This window comes from Periplaneta americana, chromosome 3 (assembly GCF_040183065.1).
Source record: "Periplaneta americana isolate PAMFEO1 chromosome 3, P.americana_PAMFEO1_priV1, whole genome shotgun sequence".
Lineage (NCBI taxonomy): Eukaryota > Metazoa > Arthropoda > Insecta > Blattodea > Blattidae > Periplaneta > Periplaneta americana.
In genome coordinates this window covers 187,406,969-187,431,799 of record NC_091119.1, presented here as the reverse complement: position 1 = coordinate 187,431,799, position 24,831 = coordinate 187,406,969, and positions in this window count along the sequence as shown.

Below are 24,831 nucleotides of genomic sequence, written 5' to 3'. Positions count from 1 at the left end.
CTATATGCATTTCTGGATTCGCCCATACGTTCTACATGCCCTGCCCATCTCAAACGTCTAGATTTAATGTTCATAATTATCTCAGGTGAAGAATACAATGCGTGCAGTTCTGCGTTATGTAACTTTCTTCATTCTCCTGTAACTTCATCCCTCTTAGTCCCAAATATTTTCCTAAGAACCTTATTCCCAAACACCCTTAATCTCTGTTCCTCTCTCAAAGTGAGAGTCCAAGTTTCACAACCATACAGAACAACCGGCAATATAACTATTTTATAAATTCTAACTTTCAGATTTTTTGACAGGAGACTAGATGACAAAAGGTTTTGTAGGTATGTATTTATTCACACTGCAATGGGTATATACCCAGTGGCAGTGATAACTAATTACACTCAATAATGACAATAATAAACTTATTAATTAAAAATACTAACAATAATAATAATAATAATAAAAACAATAACAGGGAATATCCTAAATTAAATGAAGCACGATCACTTAAAATAACATTTAAAATAAATCTAATTTGTATCTTAAACCTAAGTTCGAACTAAAACCCACGAGTATGATATGTTCATATCTGCACAAGTACCTTTCAACAGGTCCACACCTGTGGAGTAACGGTCAGCGCGTCTGGCCGCGAAACCAGGTGGCCCGGGTTCGAATCCCCGTCGGGGCAAGTTACCTGGTTGAGGTTTTTTCCGGGGTTTTCCCTCAACCCAATACGAGCAAATGCTGGATAACTTTCGGTGCTGGACCCCGGACTCATTTCACCGGCATTATCACCTTCATTTCATTCAGACGCTAAATAACCTGAGATGTTGATACAGCGTCGTAAAATAACCCAATAAAATAAAAAAAAAACCTTTCAACATTACACTCATTTCGCTGTCAACTCACTCACTGCACTGGAACTACGACACATTTCACTGATTCTATCCTGATTTCACTAACACTTCAAAAATATTTCACTGTTCAAATACTTTGCACTGCCACTATAAACTATAAAGCTTCACTGAGAAGAAACTATAAAGCTTCACTGAGAAGAACGTTTCACTTACACAACACACTTCACTGACACAACACACTCCACTGACACAATATAATTCTTCACTGATACAACACTTCAATGACAAAATATCATTTACATCCTTTAAATACTGTGTATATCCCAGGGGCCGGCAATCCTAACTGAGGTTTTCCATGGTTTCCTCAGTTATTTCCAGGCAAATGCCGGGATTGTACCTCTTGAATGTCCGGCCATGGACGGCGATCCTTCCCTTAATCCTTTCATATGTGTGAGTGAATGCTGTGTAATGTCTTAAATGTTTGTGTTGTATCGGAGGTGGCCCTGGCATTGAGCTGATCCCTCGTCTGGGGAGGCCCTCCATGTCCTTGTGTGGTCAAAAAAGTATGTATGTGATCCATAGATTAATTCCTCTCCCGACAGGTCGCGGCCCTATAAGGCCCGGGTGGCGTGGGTCGTGTAAATGCACCTAGAAGGGAGAGGTTAGACTGAGAGAAAGAAAGAAAGAAAGAAAGAAATACTGTGTATAATTACCGTCTATTAGGAAAGTTATTAAGCCTATTCAACCGAACAATAACACGCATTTCCCATATTTATTCTACGTTTAATTTCCTCCCGAGTGTCATTTATATTTGTTACTGTTGCTCCAAAATATTTGAATTTTTCCACCCCTTCGAAAGATAAATCTCCAATTTTTATATTTAGAGGTAAATACCACTATTAGAAAATTTACTTTTATTGTGAATTTTGTTGGGTATCAATTTAGTTGATCTGTTCTCAGTTCTGAAGGCAGTAATCACCGTCGTAGACCAGTCGGTAGCGTGTCAGTCTGCTGTATTCGGCCTTTTTTTCGGTTCTGAATTGGGATGAATAGAAGACTGAGGTTTCTACGAGGTGTTCCCCAACTGTACGGAAAATTTCAGGTAATCCATAGCGAATTCCCTGTCTCAACTTGTCAAAAACGAGGAGCATCCAGAAAGTAAGTTTCCCGAGTTTTTCCCCTTGAAAGTAAACGTAATTAGCCGTGTCAATTGCGCATGCGTTTTCCGAAGGTCGTCAAAGTGTCCATGATGAAGAGCGCAGTGGGCGACCGTCCCTCATCAATTATGATCGTGTTGAGCTGGTGTGGCAGTGCATCATGGAGAACCGTCGCTTCACGATTACGGAGCTGAGCAGCCATTTTCCGCAGATATCGCGATGCTTGTTGCATGAGATTGTCACTAAGCACCTGCTGTTGAAAAAAGTGTGCCAGGTGGGTGCCGAAAAACCTGACACCCCAACACAAAATGCAACGTTTAGGAGCAGCACTGAATTTCTGCAACAGTATCACGATGACGGCGACGAGTTCCTCGACAGGATCGTCACGGGCGATAAGACTTGGATTTCGCACTTCACCCCAGAAACCAAGCAGCAGTCAATGCATTGGCGGCATAGTGAATCTCCGGTCAGGACGAAATTCAAACAGACGCTGTCTGTACGGAAAGTAATGTGCACGGTGTTCTGGGACAGGAAGGGCATTCTGCTCATTGACTTCCTTCCAAGAGGTGAAAGAGTGAACGCTGACTGTTACTGTGAAACACTGCGAAAATTGCGACGTGCCATTCAAAACAAGAGGCGTGGAATGCTTACTGCAGGTGTTGTGCTCCTCCATGACAATGCTCGTCCACATACGGCTCGGCGCACAGCAGCTGTTTTGACGGAATTTGGCTGGGAGTTGTTTGATCAAGCACCCTACAGTCCTGATCTTGCTCCCAGCGATTTTCACGTTTTCTTGCACCTCAAGAAATTCCTGTCCTCCGGTGAGTGTTTCGGCAACGACGAAGAGCTGAAGATGTCTGTCACACGCTGGTTCCATTCACAGGTGGCAGAGTTCTATGACAGAGGGATAAGAAAGTTTATTACAGGATACAAGTGTCTCAATTCTGATGGTGGCTATGTTGAAAAATAGTTGAAAAATTGCTGTACCTGTTGCCAATAAATGTTTTCCTGAAAGTGTGTGTTCTTTTTTTTAACAAAATAGGGAAACTTACTTTCTGGATGCGCCTCGTATCTCGGTATCACCTATTCCATCGAAGCTAAATAACCTAGCTGTTGATACTTCATCACTAAATAAACAGTAACATCACTGACAACATAATAAGAGACTGAATTTTTGTGAAACACGTTAAATGTGTAAGAAAATTTGCGTCATCTTTTGAGGTCTATGTTTTTAAATACACGACAGCTTGTCTAGAAATATGAGGCTAATTTATTCAGACGTTTTACTCTCTGAGTTGAAGTTAGTGCTGACTCGAACGCCCTGTTACAGGGACATCGTAGTCTCGCTTTGTGCTACTCTACGCAGGGAATTTCCATTACTGGATTTGCTTTGTAATCCACTACAAGCGTGGAGCCCGGCGTCACACGTTCCTCCATACGTTCATGACTTTTGGCAACGCCGTAAAGTGCTCGACCACATTCTGCCTCCCACTTGAAGAAAGCAATCAGCTAATTGACTGGCACGAGAGAGCCTTGCCTTCCCTTGCCTTGCTGGAACCGCACAAACCTGAACTTTGGATTTGTTTTAAGCGATATCAATCCGGTATACGACCTCATGTCCCCGGCCTTCTAATTCCGTACCATGTTCCTTATCAGTGAAATAACCTGCGTTCGAAGTCTGATGGCACTTCTTTAATGTCTCCTAATTACCTTCCTTTTGCTTGTCTATGCGGATGACGTGAATATGTCAGGAGAAAATCCACGAACGATTCGGGAAAACACGGAAATTTTACTGGAAGCAAGTAAAGAGATAGGTTTGGAAATAAATCCCGAAAAGACAAAGTATATGATCATGTCTCGTGACAAGAATATTGTACGAAACGGAAATATAAAAACTGAAAATTTATCTTTTGAAGAGGTGAAAAAATTCAAATACATGGGAGCAACAGTAACAAATATAAATGACACTCGGGAGTAAATTAAACGCAGAATAAATATGGGAAATGCCTGTTATTATTCAGCTAAGAAGCTTTTATCATCCAGTCTGCTGTCAAAAAATCTGAAAGTTAGAATTTATAAAACAGTTATATTACCGGTTGTTCTTTATGGTTGTGAAACTTGCACTCTCACTTCGAGAGAGGAACATAGGATAAGGGTGTTTGAGAATGAGGTGCTTAGGAAAATATTTGGGGCTAAGAGGGATGTTACAGGAGAATGGAGAAAGTTACACAACACACAACTGCACGCATTGTATTCTTCACCTGACATAATTAATTAAGAACATTAAATTCAGATGTTCGAGATGGGTAGGACACTTAGCACGTATGGGTGAATCCAGAAATGGGTACAGAGAGCTAGTTGGAAGACCTGAGAGAAAAAGACCTTTAGGCAGACCGAGACGTAGATGGGAGGATAATATTAAAATGGATTTGAGGAAGATGGGATATGATGGTAGGGACTGGATTAATCTTGTTTAGTATAGGAACCGATGGCGGGCTTATGTGAGAGCGGCATTGAACCTCTGGTTTTTTGAAAGCCATTTAAGTAAGTAAGTAAGTAAGTAAGTAAGTAAGTAAGTAAGGGACGATCATTTTCAGATTGTGTATTTGCATTCTTCCTGATTATGAAGAAACATCAGGAATTCAATACTCTTTCATAATGTGTGTTTGATCGACTTTGAGAAAGCTTTTGATTTAATAAGGGGAGAAAAGCTGTGAAAATTATGATTTACATACGTATTCCAAACCACCTGGTAAGAACTATTCAAAGTATGGACAGGGAAATTCCATGATGATAATAATAATAATAATACATAAAATAAATATTAGCAATGTCACATTTGGGATTTATAAAATATATCACATGAGAAGTTAGACAAAGGTGCCCACTGTCACATGCATTTTAGAAATTATATTTCAACGAAGTGATCAGTCAATAACTAAATGAACTCAGACCTAAGAAATTAGCACTAAAATAAACTGACTGTTGATTTGTTGAATTCTTACAATTGTGTAAAACATTTATGCTGTTCGTAATAGTTACTGTGAGAATCAATGGGATTGTAATGATGTTTGGGGTTTGAAATAAAGTTAAGATTTTTTAATTTCTGTTTTCATACTCCCCGCATTTAAATTTGACACATTTTAGGTACATAAATTCGTAATTTTAGCTACCTAAAACTGTAATTTTATGTGCCTAAAATTAGTATCAGTGCCTATTTTGATAATTTCAGAGTCTGTTTTAAGTACCTAGAAGTTTTTTTTATGAGCCTACAAATTCGAGGTCTAGTAATTAGTAATTACGCAACTCTGAAACCAGGTTAAAACTAACAAGACTAATAAAAATTTCGTCATGGTCGATGATTAAGAAGGTAATAGTGGCATCGATTGGTCAATTGAGGGCACGTGACGTTCTTCAAGGTTTTGTATCTCTAGCAGAAACTCTTTAAGTCTTACAGTGACAGGTTGAAATCACGTATGTAATTCTGAACGCTCTCTCGTACCGTAAGCAATGCAGGTAGAAGCTGAAGAATGTGCGGCTTTCCTTGTCACATCTAATGCCTCGCTGTGCTATGACACATTTCAAATATTTAGCACGACGCTCCCTGCAGGTGTAGTCGCGATGTATGCCCAAGTGGCGAGAGATTTCCTAACCTGCCATAAATAAAGCAACCGCTGATGTGTTCGCGCGGTTACAAACCTGTTGTTTTCATGTCGGAATCAAGTTCATCATACTGCGAGAATAATGTTCAGACTTGGTAAACAAATACAGGGACATCATTTTATTTTTACTAACGTTTTTAATATTAACTTGGCTATACCTCTGGATCAACGCCGTTTCCTACCCCTTTCCACGGCTGGAGTTCGATGATACTGGCGTAATATACAAACAAATCACTTTACTAAGTATAGGAGGGAAGAAAAGTAGTTCATCCATTTACGTAAACTAGGAAATATCGCGATTTTAAGTTTGATAATTTTCATTAGGTTTTTGTTTAATCAAAATACAGTACAATATTAACAATGAGTGTTTTTACTCACGAACTGAGCTGTCCATGTGGACGTATTCATTATGCAGTGTATATTATACTGTCTACAGCACATTAGCGTACAATATAGAGAATGAAGTTAAATTGAAAAATAATCATAACATGGATATTTCAACACATTTTTTAAAACGGTGGCCGTTCATTTCGATTCAGGCTTCAGTTCTAATGTGCATTTATCACACTATAGACTATTGTACCTAATCCCAATTACCAGTTTCGTCCTTCATACTTAGTAACTCATGTTGAAATAATTCTGTATCTACTCTATAAAAGAGTACTTACGCACTGTAAATTCAGTCTTCACTTCTGCCCGACCCGCACAGATAAAATTACTCAGACATGCTATCTACTGTCCGTCCAAGTGGTTATGTCGGAGGATCGTAGAAAGGGGTAAAATTACGTGATAGTTAATTACTTCACGAGGCCCTTTTATTTAAGTTATTTTAAACAGTTGCATACTATTACGTAGACGTCCAATTAATTCCTAACAGAAATTAATGTTTTCAGAAAAGAGCTAAGAAAGCTCAGCCACTAGTCTTTACAGTGGAGCGAGCAGAAGCAGGTGGGGGAAATCGAGATGCGACCAGGGGCGGCCCGTCCTTATGTGCTACAGTGCTACAGCACAATGATAATTTTGGCTCAAATAATGTATTTGTAATACCACCATAGTATTTGATCTGTCATTTGACAATTTCCCGTGGTTATGTTCATGGCGCGTTATAAAGTGTTTAGTCTTCGTGCCTTCTTTGGTGCCTCAGGGGGTTCGTTGTGCTACTCAAAGCTCCACATGAAAAATGTAGACAGTTATGCGCATGTGCGAAGCTGAAATCACTGCCCTGATTGGCTATTTTTACGCGGGAAAGTGCTGTAGTCAGCTTGAGCACAACACAGCTTGGAGATTGCAAAAGTAAAGCGTAACGAAAGAAAGCTTGTTTGTGGAAGAATTCGGAACTATGTACAATGTATTTGGTAATTCAAGAGTCCGACTGCTGCTGCCATCTACCTGTTAAAGTTGCTGTCAACAGCTATACTATACTGAACAAAAGAGTGTTCCAGATACAAGTTGGATTTCTATACGGAAGACCTGACTTCCGAACAACAATTTCCAGGATCCATTCTGTGAAGTATCGAAGTTGTTAAATATTTTGGTTACAACACCAATGACCATTGCTGAGCCAGAAAGATGTTTTTCTTGCTTGAAACGCATAAAAACGTTTTTAAGGAACACTATGTCCCAGGATCGTCTCACTGCTCTTGCAATACTGTCAATAGAAAAGTGTATGATGTCCAAGATGGAGGGGTTTAACACCAAATGACAAGTTCTGCAGTACGAAAGAACGTCGTATGGACTTCATATTTCATCACTAGGCGAGACTCCAAATTAAGATAAATACATAAGTGTATGCCTCTACAGTAGGCCGATAGAGATTATAGCACACTCATTATTTTGACCACCAGCCGCTACTGGATGCGACGTAGGCAAACGGACGACAGTATCTGTGCGAAAATATGATTCAATATTGGAAGTTTTCGTCACTTGAAAACGCGAACATATTTCTGAAACGTACTATAATCACTAACTTAATACTGCGACCTTGGTTCTGTGTGGAGGACAGTTGGAACTTCGTTAGTACAAGGGGTGGGAGTGAAATACATTCAAAAACTCAGGTACAATAAAAGTTGAAGTAAAAGTAAAATGATGTCCCTGTATATACACAATGGTGACTTATCGTACAGATGAAGATAACAATCTTACTAGTTGTGGTCTCAATTTTTGTCTATAAAACCTTCAGGGGTGCATGTTCTGAGAGATCTAGATCATTCTTAATTAATTTATTTACAAATGACTTTTAGAGAACTCGGAGGTTCTTTGCCGCCCTCACATAAGCCCGCCATCGGTCCCTATCCTGAGCAAGATTAATCCAGTCCCTACCATCATATCCCACCTCCTTTAAATCTATTTTAATATTATCCTCCCATCTACGTCTCGGCCACCCCAATGGTCTTTTTCCTTCAGGTCTTCCAACTAACACTCTGTATGAATTTCTGGATTCACCCATACATTATACATTCCCTGTCCATCTCAAACGTCTGGATTTAATGTTCCTAAAATTATGTCAGGTGAAGAATACAATGCGTACAGTTCTGCGTTGTGTAACTTTTCCCATTCTCCTATAATTTCATCCCACTTAGCCCCAAATATTTTCCTAAGCACCTTATTTTCGAACACTCTTAGCCTCTGTTTCTCTCTCAAAGTGAGAGTCCAAGTTTCAACTCCATACAGAACAACCGGTGATATAACTATTTTATAAATTCATACTTTCAGTTTTTTTAAAGGAAACTGCGTGACAAAAGCTTTTTAACCGAATAATAAAAGACATTACCCATATTTATTTTGCGTTTAATTTCCTTTAAAATGGCATTTGTATTTGTTACTGTTGCTCCAAGGTATTTCAATTTTTGTACCTTTTCAAATAATAAATCTCCAATATTTATATTTCCATTTCGTACCATGTTCTGGCCACGAGACATCAATGTAGGCCTATACTTTATTTTTACAGGATTTACTTCCAACTCTATCTCCTTACGTGCTTTAAATAAAATTCCCGTGTTTTCCCTATTAGTTTGTGGATTTTCTCCCAACACATTCACGTCATCCGCATAAACAAGCATATGATGTAACCTGTGCAGTTCCAAATCTTTTCTGTTTTCCTGGATTTTCCTAATGTCATATTGTAGAGCAAAGTTTAAAAAGTAAAGGTGATAGTCCCCTTCCTCTAGCCCGCAGAGAATTGGAAAAGCGTCAGTCACACATTGGCGTATACGGATTCTGCTGTACATTTAACTCAGATATATTTTATTTAATCGAACTAGTTTCATGGGAATACCAAGTTCAATAAGAATATTATATAAAACTCCTCTCTTAACCGAGTCATATGCCTTTCTGAAATCTTTGACTTTTGATTAATAAAAATAATTTTAATTCTACACTTAATCTAAGGTTGAACTTCATAAAAAAACGAAAAAAACTATATTCATTCGCGAACGAAGACGATGATTGGCGCTTATTCGACAGCATTTGCAAAAGACAGGTGATTAAGTACACGGACTGTCACATTAAATTGTATAGAAAACATTAACTTACATACTTTGTCTGAACCTAAATGTAAAACCAATGCAGGATTTTATCATAGCATGAGTCAAGGTCCCAGACTACTAAACAAATTTTATTCTAATATTATTTGAACCACGAATACTCTCCAAATTAATAAAAAAAATAAATAAAAAAAATTGCATTGGATTTATAGTTTGTGTTTAAAATTATTAAACACTTTTTAATCTGTATTCACTGCCAATTTTAATTTTATTTTTGTCTGTATTGGAATCCCCTCCTGAGCAACAGTCTTACTCATTCAGAAGTGGGCTAGTTTATCTTTCATTGTATTGACTTGTATTCATTTCAAACTTACTAGCAATAAAATATGGATGGATGGATGGATTGATTGATCGATTGGTCGATTGGTCGATTGGTGGATTGATCGATTAATCGATGGATAGATGGATAGATGAATAGATGGATAGATGGATATACATGGATAGATGGGTAGATAGATAGACAGACAGACAGACAGACAGACAGACAGACAGACAGACAGACAGACAGACAGACAGACAGACAGACAGACAGACAGACAGACAGACAGATAGATAGATAGATAGATAGATAGATAGATAGATAGATAGATAGATAGATAGATAGATAGATAGATAGATAGATAGATAGATAGATAGATAGATAGATAGATAGATAGATAGATAGATAGATAGATACCAGAAACTCTTTCAGAGTTTTGTTCCAAACAAGATGTAGGCCGATATGAACTTGGATTGTTAGAATAAACGCACAATTAAATATAAGTTAAACACATTTTTAAATAAAGTAACTCTTATTATAATTACCTATTACAGTAATTTTGAATTTAAAATTTCTAGGGAATATATATATATATATATATATATATATATATATATATATATATATCGCTCTCTCTCTCTCTCTCTCTCTGATGGAAATACTGTTGAGTGATAACAAAATGTACAGTTGCAGGCTGGTAATGACGTTATCGATGAGGATGATGTTAAGGACAGTGATGGTGATGATGATGATGATGTAAAGTCGCTCTACGCCACGTGTGGAGTTCACTGCAAGCTTCTTGTCTCGCACCAGCCCGGGGCACATAAACCCAGATTTGAGTTTGCGGCGCGGCGTGCTGGTCGCCACCTGGTTGCCATGGCTGCAGCAGAACTGGTCAGACGTCCGGTCCGGCAGCAGCGGCGCACGCGAGCCTCCGTCCGCCCGAACGTGATCGCCATCGCAAAACAATCTCGCATCGCCGCGCGCGATCTTCTACTATTCCATTTCTTGCTCCATTTAGCTCTGCTGTAACAACTACGACCATTATCCTCTTGCGTCGGTAAATGCTAGTTTGGCTGATTATCTAACGAAGCATTCGTCCAGAAAAGTAAGCGAAATGCTGGAGAGAGAGAGAGAGAGAGAGAGAGAGAGAGAGAGAGAGAGAGAGAAGTGACAGAAAAGTGTAGCGCAGAGTGTTTTCGTCATCATTCTGACTATAAAAGTGATTCATCGCGATTCATGCACGTAATTTTTTAAGTTAACTTTACAGTCATTTTTGAACATCTTGATTACACAACTTTTAAGTCGCAAAAACACACAGTTCTGATGATGGCCGAAACTAGTCAACAAGGTACTGGTAACCAGTTAATTAACATGTGGAAGCATCTATGTATATACTGTACTTTATATTCCAAACTATTTTCAATTGAAAAAATGGAACGATTAGATAAATATGCAAACAGATGCAAATCATATTCATCTTCTTCATCGCCTTCTTTGTCATTTTCTTCTCCATCAACTTCATCTTCAGCTTTATCTTCAGTATCTTCCTGTTCATATTATTATTATTATTATTATTATTATTATTATTATTATTATTATTATTATTATTATTATTATTATTATTACTTACTGGCTTTTAAGGAACCCGGAGGTTCATTGCCGCCCTCAAATAAGCCCGCCATTGGTCCCTATCCTGACCAAGATTAATCCATTCTCTATCATCATGTCCCACCTCCCTCAAATCCATTTTAATATTATTTTCCCATCTACGTCTCGGCCTCCCTAAAGGTCTTTTTCCCTCCGGCCTCCCAACTAACACTCTAAATGCATTTCTGGATTCGCCCGTACGTGCTACATTCCCTGCCCATCTCAAACGTCTGGATTTAATGTTCCTAATTATGTGCTGTGGTCGTGCCAGAGAATCAGTCCCATTCCGAGGCTTATTTGAAGGATTCGTAACAAGCTGTTTTTTACGGTGATGGGTTGTTAGCCCTTCGCCCAACCCTCAGGCTGGAGGACCACCCCTCGTCGGCTGTCCGCGACTGCTTATTCAATATATTCACAGCTACCCTCCATATCTGGAGGCCGTCTCCTCGATCCTCAACCTGAGGACGCGCCATGCCGTGGTGATAGGGACCCCACAATATTATTATTATTATTATTATTATTACTATTATTATTATTATTATTATTATTATTACTACTATTATTATTACTTACAAATGGCTTTTAAGCAACCCGCAGGTTCATTGCCGCCCTCACATAAGCCGCCATTGGTCCTCTTGTTACGTGGGATACATAAACACGATAATCAAACACTTGCCACACTCTCCAACATAACACCCTATTCCTGTTTATGAATGCGTTCGTAACACAATGATTTGTTGCCTTACTTCTTCAACATCTTGGTATAGAGCTGGTACATAAACTGAATTCTTCACATATTTCCAAAGAAATGTCACATGATGTCAAGTCGGGTGACCTTGGAGGCCGAGGATAGATCACATCAGGGGCGGTGCACGTCCAATCCAACGGCGAGGTAAATGATAAATTCAGAAATGTCTACCAAATAATCTTCCTAGCATTGTTACTTAATTTGTTTTCACAAGATGAAGAACGAAAAATAATTTATGTTGTGCAGTCAATTTTTCAGCAGTGTTTCCATGGTAACATAAATATGAAATCCATTTTCTGAAACTCTGAAAGTTTGGCTATCAAATGAAATGTACCATCTTTTTTTCATTCATATGTGAAAGTGTTATCATTATTTCAAAACATGGTGTACATTATATTTGACATTAAAAATTTTATTTGCATGTAGAAATGCAATTCTTAGAAGAGATTATTTCTCCAAAGCTGAAATGTATTGCTCCAGAGATATCTTAGAAAACAATTTGAAGCGAATACGTTACTTTCTGAACGTAGAGCATGCGATCATCTTGTTTTACTTTCTCATTACATGTTATGAAATATAACGTCAAAGTATTCTGTTATTACAAAAAATAGATTCCTATACGTATCCAGGTAATATAACAAGAGCGAGTCAATTTATTTAAAAATGAAAATCTCGTGTGACATTTAATAAAACTATTTCGCGAATATAACAAAGATAGATAATGCGTATTCTTTACGTCTTACATCGTATCACATTTCAGTCGTTTTCATAAAGAAATAATGGAAATATTTATTTTGAAATACGACTAGAGCCACCTAGTGTAGCTATTCTAACTATGTATGAAGCATAGAAACAGCGGAATAACGGAAATATTATTTTTTATTATAAATACAATGAAATTAAAAAAGAAGGAATGTTAATTAAAATTACATTTGTGGAGATGACATTCCGTAAAAGTATATTTATTGAGTGAACCTGGACATACACTAGAATATGAGAAAGAGAAAGATAGTCCATCATGCGGCGCTTAGAAGCATGTATTAGAACTCATGTTGGCCATTTTAAGTACTATGTTTAGAATTATGCATGTACTTTGTAAACAAAGATGTAGATATAAATTTGTAGTAAGTAAACATGTATAAACTAAAAAGTATCTGTAATTAAAAAGATCTTAAATTGAATGTATATTTACGTGAATACTTTTACTTGGTTTTAAGTCTCCTATCCATTCCCCAAAGGTTTCCATCCTAGATGTAGCCTATACAATCGGTACATTTATAACATACTACCAATAAGTATCTCAAAATCCTCTCTTACTTAATTACAAATGGCTTTTAAAGAACCCGGAGGTTCAATGCCAGCCTCATATAAACTCTCCATCGGTCCCTATCCTGTGCAAGATTAATCCAGTCCCTACAATCATATCCCACTTCCCTCAAATCCATTTCAATATTATCCTCCCATCTACTTTCATCTCCGGTCTGACAACTAACACTCTATGCATTTCTGGATTCGCCCATACGTGCTACATGCCCTGATCATCTCAAATGTCTGGATTTAATGTTCCTAATTATGTTAGGTGACGAATAAAATGCGTGCAGATCTGCGTTGTGTATCTTTCTCTATTATCCTGTAACTTGAACCCTAAATATTTATCTAAGAACCTTATTCTCGAACACTCTTAACCTCTGTTCCTCTCTCAAAGTGAGAGTACAAGTTTCACAACCATACAGAACAACCGGTAATAGGCCTATAACTGTTTTGTAAATTCTAACTTTCAGTTTCTTTTTTAAAGCAGACTGGATGACAAAAGCTTCTCAACTGAATAATAGCAGGCATTTCCCATATTTATTCAGCTTTTAACTTCCTCCTGAGTGTCATTTATATCTGTTACTGTTGCTCCAAGATATTTTAATTTTTCCACCTCTTGGAAGGATAAATCTCCAATTTTTATATTTCCATTTCGACCAATATTCTGGTAACGATACATAATCATATACTTTGTCTTTTCCGGATTTACTTCCAAACCTATCTGTTTACTTGCTTCAAGTAAAATTTCCGTGTTTTCCCTAATCGTTTGTGTATTTCTCCTAACATATTCACGTCATCCGCATAGACAAGAAGCTGATGTAACCCGTTCAATTCCAAATCCTGTCTGTTATCCTGAACTTTCCTAATGGCATATTCCAGAGCGAAGTTAAAAAGTAAAGTGATAGTGCATCTCTTTGCTTTAGCCCGCAGTGAATTGGAAAAGCATCAGATAGAAACTGGCCTATACGGACTCTGCTGTACGTTTCACTAAGACACATTTTAATTAATCGAACTAGTTTCTTGGGAATACCAAATTCAATAAGAATATCATATAATACTTCTCTCCTAACCGAGTCATATGAAGCATAAAATATTAAATGAAATTCTGTAACGTTACAAATCCATAGCACAAAGTAATATTGGATGTCAATTATATCTATAACACTAAAGGAATATTAAGAATCAGCACGATGGAAGTTAACACGGCAAATATAAAGGAAATGCCGATTCGAGTAACTGTAATAATATTGTTTAATTATTTAGAGATCAAGTAAGTAACTAAAATTTAATAAACAAAAATACACAATTTGAAATCTCATGAAAAAGTTACGAATAAATAATTCCTTAATTTTAAGATGTAAATGACTTCTTATTGTAAGTCTGATATAATCTAGAAGAAGAAGAAGAAGAAGAAGAAGAAGAAGAAGAAGAAGAAGAAGAAGAAGAAGAAACAATCGGCTCAGCATTCTCACATGCTGCCTAGCTGTTAATTAACCTGAGGAGACCAAAGGCCAGACGGAAAGGATTCCCAAACAATGGGAGAAAATAATTAACACCTCGGGTTAAAAAGCCTGCACCTTCCGCCACTTAGCGCCCAGAATCCAAACTGCGTAATTAAAGCAAGAGGGTAGATAAGTTTCAGCAGAGAAACATATCCGAAGTCATACGTACCATTCACACGACTGGCTGAGGTTTCTCGTCTTCATCTGTATTTTTTTATTTTTTTTTTTTTTTTTTTTTAGCGTTGAATAACATTATTACTCTAGGGTTACTAGAATGGAACGGACAGAATTTAGCGAAACACTGACGTAACTCCGTCTTTTGATGCTAATAACTTGATACCAGGGCGTATTTATATTTATTTATTTATTTTATTGGGTTATTTTACGACGCTGTATCAACATCTAGGTTATTTAGCGTCTGAATGAAATGAAGGTGATAATGCCGGTGAAATGAGTCCGGGGTCCAACACCGAAAGTTACCCATCATTTGCTCATATTGGGTTGAGGAAAAACCACTGGAAAAAACCTCAACTAGGTAACTTGCCCCGACCGGGAATCGAACCCGGGCCACCTGGTTTCGCGGCTAGACGCGCTGACCGTTACTCCACAGGTGTGGACGCGTATTTATAGGAATGTGTAAATCAAAGAATAAGGACAAATCTATTAAAAATTACGCTTATTTTATTCTTAATATAAAGTTATTTATTTATTATTTACTTATTCATTCGTTTGAGGTTCTGGCTAATTTGTATATCTATTATCAGGCAGTACATCTCACTTGACGATACGTGTCGGAGGAAGAACAATTGTGTGTATACATCTGAAGTCTGATTAGTGTAACATGTAGCTAGTCAGCGATGTATGCAATGGAGGGGGAAAGAAACTGATCACTTTACTCCATTATCTCCTGGCCTAGTTGCCTCGTAAGTAGTGTCTTCTTGGTATCACTTGCGGGGTTCAGTCCTGTTTTTGGACAGTTGAATAAACAACAACAGTAGAGTTAAGGTCTTCAGCCTTCTATTCACTCAAGCAGAATTATCTGGTACAAATACAAACTAAAATAGATACAACAACAGTTATTTATGTAACTAGGACAGAAAGTGATACTTTTGTGTACGACTGAGACGCCGAGTCCGGAATTTCGAAACTAGTGCGCGTAAGACACTTTCGTACTAGTTACGTACAATATATTTTGGCACAACTACATGGTATAACTTGTATTGGTGTTCTGTGAATGCGCTACTGCGTTGTTTAATCAAAAGTGCATGCGTGTGTTTCTTACATATTAATTTGGTGTAAAATGGCTTATAGTGACAGAAATTTGAGGTCACTATTTGTAGAATGAAAAGAAAAACCGTTTTCAAGTTTGACGTATGAAAAAAAAATTATTTAGAAAGGTAGGCGATAGACACAGTATATACATATTAAAATAGCGGTTAGAGGAAAATAAAATATAATTTTCAACTGTCATGTTATAAGAAATATATGCTTTGAGACAAATAAGTTATATTGTTATACCTGTTTCTGGTTAAGTGTGAAAATGAGTGATTATCTTCTTGGGGGGAGGGGGAATCTGTGTCACAAAATTTTTGATAGAAAAGACGAGAAACATCTGTTCTGTAAAAAAAAGATATAAGGTTAGTAGATTCTTTCAGTCTACCCAGTATTTACACCTTAGCTTCGCCACTGATTGTTGATTCCCTATTAGGCTCTTTTTTTAAACTAATGGCGGGTACGTACTTGACTTACATCATTCACTCATATGAAGCCAGTTATGTAGACCAATTTACCGACAGAGTCGTTGCCCAGGGTGCGCCACAGGAGGCTGGTCTACGCTACACCCGCGATAAGATGAGATGATGATGGACATTTGTTGGGATGCCACAAGGGAACCGGAGCTCCCGGGGAAAACCTCTGTGTTACCTTTCCCAACACAAGTTATAAATCGGGAGTACACTGGAGATCGAACCCGTGTCCAGAGAATTATAAATTCAGTGGTCTAGTCATTAGACCACATATTAGGCCTATATTCTTAAATTTTACTCTCACAATTAGCTAGTTAAATTTTTAACTGTACAGTGAAACCTATCATTTACGGATATCGAAGGGACGTAACAATCTGTCCGCATTTGGGAGGTGTCCTTTATTGGGAGGAGTCTCTTCAATCTAACAGTAAATTTATAATATGCATTATGTATCCCTTCACGCTTTAAATGAAATGTATTAGACCTTACTTACAAATGGCTTTTAAGGAACCCGAAGGTTCATTGCCGCCCTCACATAAGCCCGCCATCGGTCCCTATCCTGTGCAAGATTAATCCAGTCTCTATCATCATATCCCACCTCCCTCAAATCCATTTTAATATTATCCTCCCATCTACGTCTCGGCCTCCCTAAAGGTCTTTTTCCCTCCGGTCTCCCAACTAACACTCTATATGCATTTCTGGATTCGCCCATACGTGCTACATGCCCTGCCCATCTCAAACGTCTTAATATGTCAGGTGAAGAATACAATGCGTGCAGTTCTGTGTTGTGTAACTTTCTCCATTCTCCTGTAACTTCATCCCTCTTAGCTCCAAATATTTTCCTAAGCACCTTATTCTCAAACACCCTTAACCTATGTTCCTCTCTCAGAGTGAGAGTCCAAGTTTCACAACCATACAGAACAACCGGTAATATAACTGTTTTATAAATTCTAACTTTCAGATTTTTCGACGGTAGACTGAATGATAAGAGTTTCCCAACCGAATAATAATACGCATTTCCCATATTTATTCTGCGTTTAATTTCGTCCGGAGTGTCATTTATATTTGTTACTGTTGCTCCAAGATATTTGAATTTTTCCACCTCTTCGAAGGATAAATCTCCAATTTTTATATTTCCATTTCGCACAATATTCTGGTCACGAGACATAATCATATACTTTGTCTTTTCGGGATTTACTTCCAAACCGATCGCTTTACTTGCTTCAAGTAAAATTTCCGCGTTTTCCCTAATCGTTTGTGGATTTTCTCCTAACATATTCACGTCATCCGCATAGACAAGAAGCTGATGTGACCCGTTCAATTTCAAACCCTCTCTGTTATCCTGAACTTTCCTAATGGCATATTCTAATGCGAAGTTAAAAAGTAAAGGTGATAGTGCATCTCCCTGCTTTAGCCCGCAGTGAATTGGAAAAACATCAGATAGAAACTGACCTATACGGACTATATTAGACCTACTGTAGATTAATTGTAAATAAAGTAAACTCTTTGCAACTTTGAACTACAGTAGATAAGACCGAAAGAGGAAGATATAGTACTGTGCCATGCAATTTTATTCTAGGTCTACAGTTATGCAGTAATGTAATTTACAGTTTTACGTTCAGGTTCCATGTCTCTCGAAACAGAACAACTGATTAAAGTGAAAAGAATAATCCTACTAACCCTATCATGAGTCGAATACAATTTCACGATTGCGGAAACCTTGAACCCTTTTATGACTTTTTTTTATCCACCCGCTTCCAGCTAACAAGGGGTAGCCGGCTGGGCTAGTGGTAGCCTACGAGACCCTTATTGTCTTCTTTCATGGTAAGGAATTTCTATACAGTTCTCAAAACTAAATTTTCCATTTTTGTAACACATTAAGTCTTGAAATCAAAAATTCTCTCCGCAGTCAGGAGGTAAAGCAAGCTTTAGGACTATGAAACAGCTGTCCGTGTCCGTGTCTGAGAGTGTCCGTAAAAGAGAGGTAAATTTATCATTATTTTTATATTATTTCAGTTGGGACATAAAAATCTGTCCGTATATGAGGAATGTCCGTAGGGTAACTCAGTCTAAATCGAGTCAGAGGTTAAATCGGGTCAATTTCAAAACTCTGTCTCCATATTCAAGTGTAAACCAGTTCAAGCAAGTGCTACCATATACTGGTCAGGAAGAGAACTTCCTGTACACATTGAGTGCCATTGATGCTAGCTGGTGTGTGTATTCTTTGTGTTGACAATAAAAGAATAGAGAGAATATAAAGGTGAGTTAAGAGTATTTTATACATTTTAAATAATGTTTTACGGTTTCTTTATTATTTTACAACTATTGCAGAGAATTTGTGCGATTAACTTTCAATATTATGTTTAAGCTTTTAGAAGAGATTATGGCTATTAACGCCTTCGTCGAAGCAGTATTCAGTACTACCAACCTCTAGCGCAAAAAAGTTCTAAATTTGGGTTAAATAGGGTCAGTAATATCGGACAAATAGGGTCGACATGTTTCAAATCAGTCCACTCAAATTAAGTATTTATTTATTTTCAATTCTTTGTGACAGATGGTTAAATGTAAGAGGAAAACGTCAAATTCGTGGGCTGAGAACGACATGCAGAAGGCTATTAAAGCATTTCGCGAGGGAAGAAGCCAACCTATGCTGCTGAGTTGTTAGGAGTTCCTCATTCATGTCTGCAACGACGTCAACCACTTGTGAAGTACAGGCCGTCAAACTACATTTACTCCAGAACAAGAAAATGAACTTGTGTCTAGAATTTTGAAACTGTACGCATGTTGTTTTGGACTACACTGCAACACAGTTCGTTGGTGCAGAAAAGAAAACAGTGTTTGTTTGTGGAAGGTGTAAAGTGTTAAATTAAATCAATTCAATATTGATTTTAACGTTTCGTGCAGGTATATTGAGGGAAATATTGTGACCCGATTTGCCCTAAACACTGACCCCCATCTATCCTTATAAAGAAGGGTAAAAAGAGTCACTGCAGTGAAATATTTCAGTTCATGTACAAACAGTTAGTTCAGAAACGAATAATTAAAATTTGTTTGAAGAAACGTTTCGATTATCCAACTAAATTAATTTATTCTGAATTTAATGTATTTAATATTGAACAAATTTAGGATAAGTATACGCTGTTAAAATTTTATCATAAAAATCGTAATAAGTTTGTATTAGAGACACACAATTATGACACAAGACGAAATATTAATTCAGAATTAGTAGAACCTAAATGTCTCGCATCTGCTGGTCTAAAGCATAGCATAAATGCCCTCGGTTGTTCAATGCTTTAACTAAATTACACCCAGAACTTCTAACATGTAACCCACTAACATTATAACAAGAAAATTAGAAACGTTCAATTTGATTAAGTAAATTTATAGCCTATGTGTATGAATTAATCAACCTATATTATATTTGTATTATATAATTTTGAAATATATATTAGTCCTACTTTTCACGTGCGATATTATTCTTCTCTAGTGTTAATATTATATTATATAATTCCATTGCCGCTGTAATTATATTTTAGTTCCTATTTTATTTTACTTATTTATTATTATTTTTTTTTATTTTTTATTTTAATATTATATCTGAACTGCGACCGATCACGGGCGCTGCTCATTCGGTCTCAAATTTTGTTAATACTACTGTATCTTCTTTTTATATTGCTTGTATTATTTTATTTCTATTTCTCTTGTTTGCTTTGTAACTATATTCTTCTTTATTCTGTATATTTAAATTTAAATAAATAAATAAATATTTAAATTTAAATAAATAAATAGAGTAAAAAAGAAACATTTATGGGGAAGTAGTACTTACGTGTGGCTGTAACTAACGATATGTTATGAGTATAATATGTTATGAAATTAACAATAGAATTAAGGATTTGTTACTTTTTACCCCATTTAACCTTGGTTACCCTATCTTGGAGGTGTCCGTAAGGAGAGGTTTCACTGTAGTTTGCTAATTGCTGTAAGAACACGCAACTTGCAGATACGATGCTATCCGCGAATACTTTGCTCTAGTAACATAGACAGTAACGTTGAGTGCGCCGTATCTGGAACGCCGTCAAGTTCGAAGAGTTACTGAAAAATCATGTCATGTCTGGGCCGGTTCTGATTGACTGGATTTGAAATTAAAATAAAGCCTTGTGTTTCATAAGACTTGGTTTATTTGAAATTCTATATCTGCTCGCCAATAATTCAATTCTCTGGCTCGAAACGAACGGAGATTGGAAGTTTTTTTTTTATTTTATAGATGACCAGTTTTTGCAGGTGTACCAACTTTTTAATTGTGGATGTGAATTGAATTCGATTACAGTGGAAACGGGTTTGCGCCGGCGAACGGCAACAGTCCCCAAGTAGGGCCACGCTATAATGTTTTCATCATTAGCGCTGACATATGTCAAACAGATACTGAATTTCATTAAACCGTTAATTTATCATCGGCCATGATGTGGGGCCGGGGGCGATATGTTGTACGAGTAAATTGATGCGACATCTGGATCCATTCAACCCTGCGGACAGATCTTCGAGGGGTGATATCTTATGCGAGGCCCATAGGATTTACCGAACTGCCCGGATCCTAAATATTGGTTACATATAGCATATTGGACATACGGGAAAATATTGAGCTTCGGAATACATAGGGAGCTTCTGAAACTTCGTCTGAAAAGAACAGCACGTGGTACAGATCACAAAGTCATGTAAATTGGATATAGAAATCTAACCTCCAACTTGTACTTTTAGTCTCCTTGTAAATGGAACACAGCATGTTCATTTTCATTAGCGCACTCATAAAAGATTGCATTACATGATCCATACTGAATATCTCAAATGAAGTCACTTGTCGTGAATCATAAAATGCAAGATTTTAATGCAGGTTGAAAGGGGACTAAAGTTGAATAATTTCGAGGGAAAAATTGTTCCGGGGCCGGGCTCTACCAACTGAGCTACCCGGGAACTCTACTAGAGAGCGATTCAATTTTTCCCTCTATATCCACAGACCTCAAAGTGGGCTGACAACCGTCAAGCAACCAACACTGAGTTCACACTAACTCTGTTTGACTTAAATTGTGGTTTTCTGTTAACGAACAGTAATGTATATTATGCAAATCAAGCTTTCAGGTATAACTCCCTGTAAAGTTTATTTGAATAATTTCGAGGGAAAAATTGTTCCAGGGCGGATAGTAATTTATAGTGTCAATGGAATGTGTTATATAGTATCAGTGAAATGTGTTCTAAAATATCAGTGAAATGTGTTATATTCTAATGTCAATGAAATTTGTTCTATAGTGTCAGTGAAGTGTGTTCTAAAGTGTCAGGGAAATGTGTTCTATAGTGTCAGTAAAATGTGTTCTAAAGTGTCAGTGAAATGTGTTATATAGTGTCAGTGAAATGTGTTATATAGTGTCAGTGAAATGTGTTCTAAAGTGTCAGTGAAATGTGTTCTATAGTGTCAGTAAAATGTGTTGTATAGTGTCAATGAAATGTGTTCTATAGTGTCAGTGAAATGTGTCCTACAGTGTCAGTGAAATGTGTTCTAAAGTGTTAGTGAAATGTGTTCTATATTGTCAATTAAATGTATTCTATAGTGTCAGTGAAATGTGTTCTATAGTGTCAGTGAAATGTGTTCTAAAGTGTCAGTGAAATGTGTTCTATAGTGTCAGTAAAATGTGTTCTATAGTGTCAATGAAATGTGTTCTATAGCGTCAGTGAAATGTGTTCTATAGTGTCAGTGAAATGTGTTCTATAGTGTCAGTAAAATGTGTTCTATAGTGTCAGTGAAATTTGTTCTATAGTGTCAGTAAAATGTGTTCTATAGTGTCAATAAAATGTGTTCTATAGTGTCAGTGAAATGTGTTATAGTGTCAGTGAAATGTGTTCTAAAGTGTCAGTGAAATGTGTTCTATAGTGTCAGTAAACTGTGTTGTATAGTGTCAATGAAATGTTTTACATAGTGTCAGCGAAATGTGTTCTAAAGTGTCAGTGAAATGTGTTCTATGTCAGTGAAATGTGTTGTATAGTGCCAGTGATATGTGTTCTATAGTGTCAGTGAAATGTGTTATATAGTGTCAGTGAAATGTGTTCTAAAGTGTCAGTGAAATGTGTTCTATAGTGTCAGTAAAATGTGTTGTATATTGTCAATGAAATGTGTTCTACAGTGTCAGTGAAATGTGTTCTAAAGTGTTAGTGAAATGTGCTCTATAGTGTCAGTAAAATGTGTTCTATATTATCAATGAAATGTGTTCTATAGTGTCAGTGAAATGTGTTATATAGTGTCAGTGAAATGTGTTATATAGTGTCAATGATATGTGTTCTAAAGTGTCAGTGAAATGTGTTCTATAGTGTCAGTGAAATGTGTTCTATAGTGTCAATGAAATTTGTTCTATAGTGTCAGTGAAATGTGTTCTATATTGTCAATGAAATGTGTTCTATAGTGTCAGTGAAATGTGTTCTATTATGTCAGTAAAATGTGTTCTATAGTGTCAATGAAATGTGTTCTATAGTGTCAGTGAAATGTGTTCTATAGTGTCATTGAAATGTGTTCTAAAGTGTCAGTGAAATGTGTTCTATAATGTCAGTAAAATGTGTTCTATAGTGTCAATGAAATGTGTTCTAAAGTGTCAGTGAAATGTGTTCTATAATGTCAGTAAAATGTGTTCTATAGTGTCAATGAAATGTTCTAAAGTGTCAGTGAAATGTGTTATATAGTGTCAGTGAAATATGTCATAGTGCCAGTGCAATGAGTGATATGAGAGTGAAGTGAAAGAGTATCAGTATCAATGTGAAACTTATGTAGGGTCTTTACATAATAGCTTATAATGGAACATTAGATTCACTTATTAATTAGGTTATTTTAACTATTATTATTATTATTATTATTATTATTATTATTATTGTAATATATTATTGTGTGTAATGAAGTTACTACTATCACTTCGTGTTTTCCCACTTGCAGTGTGCATACATACATACAGACATACATACATACATGGAGTTAATTCTGGAGATATTAAAAAAATCTATTGAAATTTTCTAAAGCAGCATTTCTCAAACTATGATCCGCGGAACATCTGTGGTCCTCGAGGTCTTCCCTTGTGGTCCTTCAAAAAAGATAGAAGAAAACATAAAATTCAAACGAATTGCGTATCACACTATAGCTGAAAATCTCAGAGTTTGGAAATGACACATGGCAATCGCCTTTCACTTTTTCTCCCAGTACTGACATTTTATGAAATTTATTTATCCTACCCGTCTATTGGCTTGCCACTCTACTCTCAGCAAAATAGAGAGATTTAAAACACTATGAACGTGGTTTTTCCCGCTTTCTTTTCCCTACACATCTGGCGCCGTGCCTGTAACCCAGCTAGGGACTACCCGAATTCATAACAGGACCAAAGTACTGAACCTTTTCATATATTTATGATTTTCTTAATAGTTTACATATTGAAATGGTCATGTACTGTACGTCGTACACGAATAATAGAACATCCAAAATTGCATGTTTACTTGTTGAAAATCGGGCATGTTTCTGCATTAATCTTTTTATTTCTCTTTTTGCAGATGAGGATATAAGAAATTAACTTAACATTAACTTAATTCGTTAATACTAATATAAAATTATTTGAATTAATTTAATTTTAATTAATTATTTCTACATTAAAATGTAAGTATTAAAATATGCTACTCTCGTTGCCAAACTTTCAGAACGGCCCCGAGGTTCACTCAACCTCCTATAAAATTGAGTACCGGGTCTTTCCCGGGGGTAAAAGGCGGTCAGAGCGTGGTGCCGACCACACCACCTCATTCTAGTGCCGAGGTCATGGAAAGCATGGGGCTCTACCTCCATGCCCCACAAGTGCCTTCATGGCATGTTACGGGGATACCTTTACCTTTTTTACATAAATGATAAATTTGCTTTCGAAGGGAACAAGAGTAAGGTGGTCCGCGGAACTGTTCTGACTTAAAAAAGTGGTCCCCACTTCAGAAAAGTTTGAGGAAGGTTCTAAAGGACTCAATAGAAATATTGCATAACCATTTATATAATGTTAATTTACATTAGGCTATAATTTTTTTATTATTTTTCTCTAATCTTATGATGGCAAAATTGTTATATAAAATTTTTTCCAGGCCTCTATAGTCAACTACAAAGGCAGTAGGACGTCCTGATAAAAGAATTTATATGAATTAATAAATGAATAAATAAATAAATAAATAAAAATAAATAAATAAATAAATAAATAAATAAATAAATAAATAAATAAATAAATAAGTAAATAAATAAGTAAAAACTTTCTTACTTTGCTCAAATTCACTGCAATGGACCTATGACATCTGTCAATCCAGTACTTCAGTTACATTTCACGTGCATCATTTAAGTACTTATCGTACTAATTACATG